The following is a 12,678-nucleotide window of genomic DNA, read 5'->3' as shown; positions in this document are numbered from 1 at the left end:
ACACCGTAAAACCGGATTTACGCCGTCGTAGTAACACCGCGGGCTGTTTTAGGTTAGTTAATTAAAAACTATGATAAACTTTGATTTAAAAGTTGTTATTCTGAGAAAATGATTTTTATTATGAACATGAAACTATATCCAAAAATTATGGTTAAACTCAAAGTGGAAGTATGTTTTCTAAAATGGTCATCTAGACGTCGTTCTTTCGACTGAAATGACTACCTTTACAAAAACGACTATTAACTTATTTTTTCGACTATAAACCTATACTTTTTCTGTTTAGATTCATAAAATAGAGTTCAATATGAAACCATAGCAATTTGATTCACTCAAAACGGATTTAAAATGAAGAAGTTATGGGTAAAACAAGATTGGATAATTTTTCTCATTTTAGCTACGTGAAAATTGGTAACAAATCTATTCCAACCATAACTTAATCAACTTGTATTGTATATTATGTAATCTTGAGATACCATAGACACGTATACAATATTTTGACCTATCATGTCGACACATCTATATATATTTCGGAACAACCATAGACACTCTATATGTGAATGTTGGAGTTAGCTATACAGAGTTGAGGTTGATTCCAAAATATATATAGTTTGAGTTGTGATCAATACTGAGATACGTATACACTGGGTCGTGGATTGATTCAAGATAATATTTATCGATTTATTTCTGTACATCTAACTGTGGACAACTAGTTGTAGGTTAATAACGAGTACAGCTGACTTAATAAACTTAAAACATCAAAATATATTAAAAGTGTTGTAAATATATTTTGAACATACTTTGATATATATGTATATATTGTTATAGGTTCGTGAATCAACCAGTGGCCAAGTCTTACTTCCCGACGAAGTAAAAATCTGTGAAAGTGAGTTATAGTCCCACTTTTAAAATCTAATATTTTTGGGATGAGAATACATGCAGGTTTTATAAATGATTTACAAAATAGACACAAGTAGGTGAAACTACATTCTATGGTTGAATTATCGAAATCGAATATGCCCCTTTTTATTAAGTCTGGTAATCTAAGAATTAGGGAACAGACACCCTAATTGACGCGAATCCTAAAGATAGATCTATTGGGCCTAACAAACCTCATCCAAAGTACCGGATGCTTTAGTACTTCGAAATTTATATCATATCCGAAGGGTGTCCCGGAATGATGGGGATATTCTTATATATGCATCTTGTTAATGTCGATTACCAGGTGTTCACCATATGAATGATTTTTATCTCTATGTATGGGATGTGTATTGAAATATGAAATCTTGTGGTCTATTATTATGATTTGATATATATAGGTTAAACCTATAACTCACCAACATTTTTGTTGACGTTTTAAGCATATTTATTCTCAGGTGATTATTAAGAGCTTCCGCTGTTGCATACTTAAATAAGGACGAGATTTGGAGTCCATGCTTGTATGATATTGTGTAAAAACTGCATTCAAGAAACTTATTTTGTTGTAACATATTTGTATTGTAAACCATTATGTAATGGTCGTGTGTAAACAGGATATTTTAGATTATCATTATTTGATAATCTACGTAAAGCTTTTTAAACCTTTATTGATGAAATAAAGGTTATGGTTTGTTTTAAAATGAATGCAGTCTTTGAAAAACGTCTCATATAGAGGTCAAAACCTCGCAACGAAATCAATTAATATGGAACGTTTTTAATCAATAAGAACGGGACATTTCAGTTGGTATCCGAGCGTTGGCCTTAGAGAACCAGAATTTTGCATTAGTGTGTCTTATCGAGTTTGTTAGGATGCATTAATGAGTCTGGACTTCGACCGTGTTTACTTGAAAAATGATTGCTTAACAAATTTTGTTGGAAACTATATATTTTTAACATGTGAATATTATGTGATATATTAATCTCTTAACGCGTTTGATATTATGTGATAGATGTCTACCTCTAGAACAAGTCCCATTGACTCACCTAATAATAATGAAGAGTCAAATGTAAATTGGAATGATTCGTGGACTGATTCATAAGTTCCCGAAGAGGAACCGGAAGAAGAGTCGGAACCGGAAGAAGAATCGAAACCGGAAGAAGAATCGGAACCGGATGAAGAAATAGAACCGGTGGGGGAAATAATAAAACGGTTAAGTAAAAGAAAATCCTCAACCAATCGACCAAGGTTAATTATGGTCAATGATGTTTCCGCCAAGGAAGCAAAATATTGGGAGGATTACCAATTCTCCGATGAATCGGATTCCGACGAGAATTCCGATGATGTTATAGAAATTACCCCAACTGAATTTAAAAAGGCAAAAGAAAATAATAAGGGAAAGGGCATAAAAATAGAGAAATCTAATTCCAACCCCGATTAACTTTATATGTATCGTCAACCCCCGAAGTCCTTAAGTTGTAACAATGACCCGGGAACCTCTAAACCACCGGGTTTTTCTAAACCAATGTGGAAAACGACGGCTCGTATTAGGGGAACATCATATATCCCTAGAAACTTGGCAAAACGAACCAAAACCGAAGAAGAAGAAACAAGCGAGTCAGAATAAGATAGTTGTATTCGTGTGGTGTAATATATGTAATATAGTGTGCTTATGCTTTATGATATATGTAAAAATTGCTTGTATTAATAAGTATTTTTTTTATGAATCTAACTCTTGTCTATTTTACAGTATAAAAACACAAAATGGATAGACAACCCAATATTTTAAGAGACCTACCCGGAGACATGATTGATGAAATCTTGTCTAGAGTCGGTCAGAATTCTTCGGCACAACTATTTAAGGTGAGATCAGTTTGTAAGACATTCGAAGAACGTTCCAAGAATGCCTTGGTTTATAAAAGGCTTTCGTTCGAAAGATGGGGGATATCACATTGGGAAATCCATAAGTTTCGATGTGTTTACTTTGACGCATATATTGCGGGAAACCCAAATGCTATTTTACGCAATGGGTTAAGAAATTATTTTGACTCAATATATCCGAATATTGGACTTCGTGATTTAGAAAAAGTGGCTAACATGCAACATAAAGAAGCATGTTATGCTTACGGATTAGTAATGTTCGCTTCTCACCAAAGTGAGAACAAGAACATCGGGCTACAACTATTAAACAAAACGTTTCCACAAGTGACGGAGTCGGTAATTGGGGTAAGAAATGAGGTTTTTAGATTGTTACGGGACTGTTGGACATTACGTAACCCTCATCCCTTTGACGACGTTACAACACGCTGTCTTATCAACGGCCATAACGGTTATGTTCCACAAGACCAAGGATGGGAAGTAATCCTAGTAAAACCAGAATGCATGGCTTGTTTCTGGACGTATGAATTACGTGTCTTTATTGCCTTTGCTGAACGACTTGTGTACTAGCTAGAATTATCTTCACAACCATCTTGTATCAAATTTATTGTGTGCCATATTTCATGCTATATGTAAAATAAGCGGTATTGTAAGTTTGTAAAATATTGTGTAAAAGTTTGAACGCGAAATATTATTATAATCAGTTTTTCATATAGAATTGTAGTAGTTGAATTGTATATTAGCTACTAAGTATGAACTTAACGGGTAGGTACTACCTGAATTTAAACTTATAAAACGCTAATATGAAGAAAAAGCTTTTATAAATGAGTTCATATTATGCTACGAAATACTATTAACTACTCTTAATATTCTGTATGATTAACTTGTTCCATTTGACTATTTTGAAGGAAATGGCACCGACTACTCGACACACCGTGAATATGAATGAAGAGGAATTCCGTACTTTTCTAGCTTCAAACATAGCCGCAGTACAGGCTGCGCTACATACCAACAATAACCTTGGATCTAGCAGTACAGGAAATCGTGTAGGATGCACCTACAAAGAATTCACTGCCTGCAAACCTTTGGAATTTGATGGAACCGAAGGACCGATCGGATTGAAACGGTGGACCGAGAAGGTCGAATCGGTGTTTGCCATAAGTAAGTGTACTGAAGAGGACAAAGTGAAGTACGCTACGCATACCTTCACAGGTTCTGCGTTAACATGGTGGAATACCTATCTAGAGCAAGTAGGACAAGACGATGCGTACGCACTACCGTGGCCAGCATTCAAGCATTTGATGAACGAGAAGTACCGTCCCAGAACCGAGGTCAATAAGCTCAAGACAGAACTTAGAGGGTTACGAACCCAAGGATTTGATATTACCACGTATGAAAGACGATTCACAGAATTGTGCCTATTGTGTCCGGGAGCATTCGAAGATGAGGAAGAGAAGATTGACGCGTTTGTGAAAGGATTACCGGAAAGAATCCAAGAAGATATAAGTTCACACGAGCCCGCCTCCATACAACAGGCATGTAGAATGGCTCACAAACTAGTGAACCAGATTGAAGAAAAAATTAAAGAACAGACTGCTGAAGAGGCCAATGTGAAGCAAGTCAAAAGAAAGTGGGAGGAAAACGGTGATAAGAATCACCAATACAACAACAACAGCAATTACAACAATAATCGCAACAATTATCCCAACAATCGCAACATCAATCGCAACTACAACAAACGGCCCAACAACAACAACAACAACAATAACAACAACAACAGCAACTACAACAATCATCCCAACAACAATAATAACCGCAAGAACAACAACAATCAGAAGCAGCTATGCCAAAGGTGTGAAAAGTATCACTCGGGGTTCTGCACCAAATTTTGCAACAAGTGTAAAATAAATGGTCATAGCGCGGCGAAGTGTGAGGTCTACGGACCAGGGGTTAATAGAACGAAAGGAACAAATGGTGTCGGAACGAGTAATGGCGGAGCAAGTAGTGTCGGAGCAAGTTATGCTAATGTAGTTTGTTATAAATGTGGAAAACCGGGCCACATTATTAGAAATTGCCCGAACCAGGAGAACACAAATGGACAAGGCCGCGGAAGAGTTTTCAATATTAATACGGCAGAGGCACAGGAAGACCCGGAGCTTGTTACGGGTACGTTTCTTATTGACAATAAATCTGCTTACGTTTTATTTGATTCGGGTGCGGATAGAAGCTATATGAGTAGAGATTTTTGTGCTAAATTAAGTTGTCCATTGACGCCTTTGGATAGTAAATTTTTACTCGAATTAGCAAATGGTAAATTAATTTCAGCAGATAATATATGTCGGAATCGAGAAATTAAACTGGTTAGCGAAACATTTAAGATTGATTTGATACCAGTAGAGTTAGGGAGTTTTGATGTGATAATCGGTATGGACTGGTTGAAAGAAGTGAAAGCAGAGATCGTTTGTTACAAAAATGCAATTCGCATTATACAAGAAAAAGGAAAACCCTTAATGGTGTACGGAGAAAAGGGCAACACGAAGCTACATCTTATTAGTAATTTGAAGGCACAAAAACTAGTAAGAAAAGGTTGCTATGTTGTTCTAGCACACGTCGAGAAAGTACAAACTGAAGAAAAGAGCATCAATGATGTTCCCATTGCAAAAGAATTTCCCGATGTATTTCCGAAAGAATTACCGGGATTACCCCCACATCGATCCGTTGAATTTCAAATAGATCTTGTACCAGGAGCTGCACCAATAGCTCGTGCTCCTTACAGACTCGCACCCAGCGAGATGAAAGAACTGCAAAGCCAATTACAAGAACTTTTAGAGCGTGGTTTCATTCAACCAAACACATCACCGTGGGGAGCTCCTGTTTTGTTTGTCAAGAAGAAAGATGGTACATTCAGGTTGTGTATCGACTACCGAGAGTTGAACAAACTTACCATCAAGAACCGCTACCCACTAACGAGAATCGATGACTTATTTGATCAACTACAAGGCTCGTCTGTTTATTCAAAGATTGACTTACGTTCCGGGAATCATCAAATGCGGGTGAAAGAAGATGATATTCCAAAGACTGCTTTCAGAACACGTTACGGTCATTACGAGTTTATGGTCATGCCGTTTGGTTTAACTAATGCACCAGCTGTGTTCATGGACCTTATGAACCGAGTGTGTGGACCATACCTTGACAAGTTTGTCATTGTTTTCATTGATGACATACTTATTTACTCAAAGAATGACCAAGAACACGGTGAACATTTGAGAAAGGTGTTAGAAGTATTGAGGAAGGAAGAATTGTACGCTAAGTTTTCAAAGTGTGCATTTTGGTTGGAAGAAGTTCAATTCCTCGGTCACATAGTGAACAAAGAAGGTATTAAGGTGGATCCGGCAAAGATAGAAACTGTTGAAAAGTGGGAAACCCCGAAAACTCTGAAACACATACGCCAGTTTTTAGGACTAGCTGGTTACTACAGAAGGTTCATCCAAGACTTTTCCAAAATAGCAAAACCCTTGACTACATTAACGCATAAAGGGACGAAATTTGAATGGAATGATGAACAAGAGAAAGCGTTTCAGTTATTGAAGAAAAAGCTAACTACGGCACCTATATTGTCATTGCCTGAAGGGAATGATGATTTTGTGATTTATTGTGACGCATCAAAGCAAGGTCTCGGTTGTGTATTAATGCAACGAACGAAGGTGATTGCTTATGCGTCTAGATAATTGAAGATTCACGAACAAAATTATACGACGCATGATTTGGAATTAGGCGCGGTTGTTTTTGCATTAAAGACTTGGAGGCACTACTTATATGGGGTCAAAAGTATTATATATACCGACCATAAAAGTCTTCAACACATATTTAATCAGAAACAACTGAATATGAGGCAGCGTAGATGGATTGAATTATTGAATGATTACGACTTTGAGATTCGTTACCACCCGGGGAAGGCAAATGTGGTAGCCGATGCCTTGAGCAGGAAGGACAGAGAACCCATTCGAGTAAAATCTATGAATATAATGATTCATAATAACCTTACTACTCAAATAAAGGAGGCGCAACAAGAAGTTTTAAAAAAGGAAAATTTAAAAGATGAAATACCCAAAGGATCGGAGAAGCATCTTAATATTCGGGAAGACGGAACCCGGTATAGGGCTGAAAGGATTTGGGTACCAAAATTTGGAGATATGAGAGAAATGGTACTTAGAGAAGCTCATAAAACCAGATACTCAATACATCCTGGAACGGGGAAGATGTACAAGGATCTCAAGAAACATTTTTGGTGGCCGGGTATGAAAGCCGATGTTGCTAAATACGTAGGAGAATGTTTGACGTGTTCTAAGGTCAAAGCTGAGCATCAGAAACCATCAGGTCTACTTCAACAACCCGAAATTCCGGAATGGAAATGGGAAAACATTACCATGGATTTCATCACTAAATTGCCAAGGACTGCAAGTGGTTTTGATACTATTTGGGTAATAGTTGATCGTCTCACCAAATCAGCACACTTCCTGCCAATAAGAGAAGATGACAAGATGGAGAAGTTAGCATGACTGTATTTGAAGGAAGTCGTCTCCAGACATGGAATACCAATCTCTATTATCTCTGATAGGGATGGCAGATTTATTTCAAGATTCTGGCAGACATTACAGCAAGCATTAGGAACTCGTCTAGACATGAGTACTGCCTATCATCCACAAACTGATGGGCAGAGTGAAAGGACGATACAAACGCTTGAATACATGCTACGAGCATGTGTTATTGATTTCGGAAACAGTTGGGATCGACATCTACCGTTAGCAGAATTTTCCTACAACAACAGCTACCATTCAAGCATTGAGATGGCGCCGTTTGAAGCACTTTATGGTAGAAAGTGCAGGTCTCCGATTTGTTGGAGTGAAGTGGGGGATAGACAGATTACGGGTCCAGAGATTATACAAGAAACTACCGAGAAGATCATCCAAATTCAACAACGGTTGAAAACCGCCCAAAGTCGACAAAAGAGCTACGCTGACATTAAAAGAAAAGATATAGAATTTGAAATTGGAGAGATGGTCATGCTTAAAGTTGCACCTTGGAAAGGCGTTGTTCGATTTGGTAAACGAGGGAAATTAAATCCAAGGTATATTGGACCATTCAAGATTATTGATCGTGTCGGACCAGTAGCTTACCGACTTGAGTTACCTCAACAACTCGCGGCTGTACATAACACTTTCCACGTCTCGAATTTGAAGAAATGTTTTGCTAAAGAAGATCTCACTATTCCGTTAGATGAAATCCAAATCAACGAAAAACTTCAATTCATCGAAGAACCCGTCGAAATAATGGATCGTGAGGTTAAAAGACTTAAGCAAAACAAGATACTAATTGTTAAGGTTCGATGGAATGCTCGTAGAGGACCCGAGTTCACCTGGGAGCGTGAAGATCAGATGAAGAAGAAATACCCGCATCTATTTCCAGAAGATTCGTAAACACCTTCAACAGCTTAAAATTTCGGGACGAAATTTATTTAACGGGTAGGTACTGTAGTGACCCGAACTTTTCCATGTTTATATATATTAATTGAGATTGATATTTACATGATTAAATGTTTTCAACATGTTAAGTAATCAAACTTGTTAAGACTTGATTAATTGAAATATGTTTCATATAGACAATTGACCACCCAAGTTGACCGGTGATTCACGAACGTTAAAACTTGTAAAAACTATATGATGACATATATATGGATATATATATATATATAGTTAACATGATACTATGATAAGTAAACATATCATTAAGTATATTAACAATGAACTACATATGTAAAAACAAGACTACTAACTTAATGATTTTTAAACGAGACATATATGTAACGATTATCGTTGTAAAGACATTTAATGTATATATATCATATTAAGAGATATTCATACATGATAATATCATGATAATATAATAATTTAAAATCTCATTTGATATTATAAACATTGGGTTAACAACATTTAACAAGATCGTTAACCTAAAGGTTTCAAAACAACACTTACATGTAACGACTAACGATGACTTAACGACTCAGTTAAAATGTATATACATGTAATGTTTTAATATGTATTTATACACTTTTGAAAGACTTCAATACACTTATCAAAATACTTCTACTTAACAAAAATTCTTACAATTACATCCTCGTTCAGTTTCATCAACAATTCTACTCGTATGCACCCGTATTCGTACTTGTACAATACACAGCTTTTAGATGTATGTACTATTAGTATATACACTCTAATGATCAGCTCTTAGCAGTCTATGTGAGTCACCTAACACATGTGGGAACCATCATTTGGCAACTAGCATGAAATATCTCATAAAATTATAAAAATATGAGTAACCATTCATGACTTATTTACATGAAAACAAAATTACATATCCTTTATATCTAATCCATATACCAACGACCAAAAACACCTACAAACACTTTCATTCTTCAATTTTCTTCATCTAATTGATCTCTCTCAAGTTCTATCTTCAAGTTCTAAGTGTTCTTCATATATTCTACAAGTTCTAGTTACATAAAATCAAGAATACTTTCAAGTTTGCTAGCTCACTTCCAATCTTGTAAGCTGATCATCCAACCTCAAGAAATCTTTGTTTCTTACAGTAGGTTATCATTCTAATACAAGGTAATAATCATATTCAAACTTTGGTTCAATTTCTATAACTATAACAATCTTATTTCAAGTGATGATCTTACTTGAACTTGTTTTCGTGTCATGATTCTGCTTCAAGAACTTCGAGCCATCCAAGGATCCGTTGAAGCTAGATCCATTTTTCTCTTTTACAGTAGGTTTATCCAAGGAACTTAAGGTAGTAATGATGTTCATAACACCATTCGATTCATACATATAAAGCTATCTTATTCGAAGGTTTAAACTTGTAATCACTAGAACATAGTTTAGTTCATTCTAAACTTGTTCGCAAACAAAAGTTAATCCTTCTAACTTGACTTTTAAAATCAACTAAACACATGTTCTATATCTATATGATATGCTAACTTAATGATTTAAAACCTGGAAACACGAAAAACACCGTAAAACCGGATTTACGTCGTCGTAGTAACACCGCGGGCTGTTTTAGGTTAGTTAATTAAAAACTATGATAAACTTTGATTTAAAAGTTGTTATTCTGAGAAAATGATTTTTATTATGAACATGAAACTATATCCAAAAATTATGGTTAAACTCAAAGTGGAAGTATGTTTTCTAAAATGGTCATCTAGAAGTCGTTCTTTCGACTGAAATGACTACTTTTACAAAAAATGACTTGTAACTTATTTTTCGGACTATAAAACTATAATTTTTCTGTTTAGATTCATAAAATAGAGTTCAATATAAAACCATAGCAATTTGATTCACTCAAAACGGATTTAAAATGAAGAAGTTATGGGTAAAACAAGATTGGATAATTTTTCTCATTTTAGCTACGTGAAAATTGGTAACAAATCTATTCCAACCATAACTTAATCAACTTGTATTATATATTATGTAATCTTGAGATACCATAGACACGTATACAATATTTCGACCTATCATGTCGACACATCTATATATATTTCGGAACAACCATAGACACTCTATATGTGAATGTTGGAGTTAGCTATACAGAGTTGAGGTTGATTCCAAAATATATATAGTTTGAGTTGTGATCAATACTGAGATACGTATACACTGGGTCGTGGATTGATTCAAGATAATATTTATCGATTTATTTCTGTACATCTAACTGTGGACAACTAGTTGTAGGTTACTAACGAGGACAGCTGACTTAATAAACTTAAAACATCAAAATATATTAAAAGTGTTGTAAATATATTTTGAACATACTTTGATATATATGTATATATTGTTATAGGTTCGTGAATCAACCAGTGGCCAAGTCTTACTTCCCGACAAAGTAAAAATCTGTGAAAGTGAGTTATAGTCCCACTTTTAAAATCTAATATTTTTGGGATGAGAATACATGCAGGTTTTATAAATGATTTACAAAATAGACACAAGTAGGTGAAACTACATTCTATGGTTGAATTATCGAAATCGAATATGCCCCTTTTTATTAAGTCTGGTAATCTAAGAATTAGGAAACAGACACCCTAATTGACGCGAATCCTAAAGATAGATCTATTAGGCCTAACAAACCCCATCCAAAGTACCGGATGCTTTAGTACTTCGAAATTTATATCATATCCGAAGGGTGTCCCGGAATGATGGGGATATTCTTATATATGCATCTTGTTAATGTCGGTTACCAGGTGTTCACCATATGAATGATTTTTATCTCTATGTATGGGATGTGTATTGAAATATGAAATCTTGTGGTCTATTATTATGATTTGATATATATAGGTTAAACCTATAACTCACCAACATTTTTGTTGACGTTTTAAGCATGTTTATTCTCAGGTGATTATTAAGAGCTTCCGCTGTCGCATACTTAAATAAGGACGAGATTTGGAGTCCATGCTTGTATGATATTGTGTAAAAACTGCATTCAAGAAACTTATTTTGTTGTAACATATTTGTATTGTAAACCATTATGTAATGGTCGTGTGTAAACAGGATATTTTAGATTATCATTATTTGATAATCTACGTAAAGCTTTTTAAACCTTTATTGATGAAATAAAGGTTATGGTTTGTTTTAAAATGAATGCAGTCTTTGAAAAACGTCTCATATAGAGGTCAAAACCTCGCAACGAAATCAATTAATATGGAACGTTTTTAATCAATAAGAACGGGACATTTCAGGATCAACCAAGAGGAAGTAAGATCGGCACTACGAAAAATGGGGAGAAATAAAGCTGCGGGACCGGACCAGATCCCCATTGAGGCGTGGCGGTGCCTTGGCGACAATGGTGTTAGGTGGTTGACTTGCCTTTTCAACAAAACGTATCGAAGCTCCAAAATGCCTATGGAATGGAGAGTGAGCGAGACTATTCCCATTTATAAGAACAAGGGGGATGCTCAAACATGCGGTAACTATAGAGGCATAAAATTACTTAGCCACACTATGAAGCTTTGGGAGAGAGTGATTGAGACTAGACTTCGACGTGTAACAAATATTTCGGAAAACCAATTTGGTTTTATGCCAGGGCGCTCTTCGATAGAGGCAATCCATATTATTAGGAACCTAATGGAGAAGTATAGAGAAAAGCAAAAGAACCTCGAGATGGTATTCTTAAACTTGGAAAAGGCCTACAATTGCGTCCCACGAAATTTAATTTGGAACACCCTTAGAGGTAGAAGTATCCCGAGTAGATATATTCGGGCTATTAGGGATATGTACGAAGGGGCGAAGTCTTACTTTCGAACGTCGGTGGGAACTACCGAAGTTTTCCCAATAGAAGTAGGCCTGCATCAGGGATCGGCCCTTAGCCCTTTTCTTTTTGCTTTGATCCTGGATGAGCTTTCTCGAGGAATACAAGAGTGTATCCCTTGGTGCCTAATTTTTGCTGATGACATTGTGCTTGTTTCCGAATCTAAGGAGGAACTTAATAGAAGACTGGAGCAATGGAGGGTAGCCTTAGAAGCTAATGGTCTACAAATTAGTAGACAAAAGACGGAATATCTTAGATGTGAATTGTAACATCCCGCGTTTTTCCGTTAAATTTATTTTTAACACTATCTTTTTTTTAATAATACCTTTCGTTATTTAAATTCGTAGTTTCCGTTGACTAACGTTCATAATATTCCCGTTACTTAATTATAACATCACTCGTTTACTCGAGCGTTTTTAAAATATTCGTTCGGTTAATTCTCGCACCTGACTACAAACTCGAGGGACTAGTTTTGCCATTTAATCAAAAAGGTGACTAGTGGTTGACTAAGTCAACCACCTCCCACCATC

Source organism: Rutidosis leptorrhynchoides, chromosome 9 (genome assembly GCF_046630445.1).
Source record: "Rutidosis leptorrhynchoides isolate AG116_Rl617_1_P2 chromosome 9, CSIRO_AGI_Rlap_v1, whole genome shotgun sequence".
Taxonomy (NCBI): domain Eukaryota; kingdom Viridiplantae; phylum Streptophyta; class Magnoliopsida; order Asterales; family Asteraceae; genus Rutidosis; species Rutidosis leptorrhynchoides.
Note: the sequence above shows the minus strand (reverse complement) of the source record.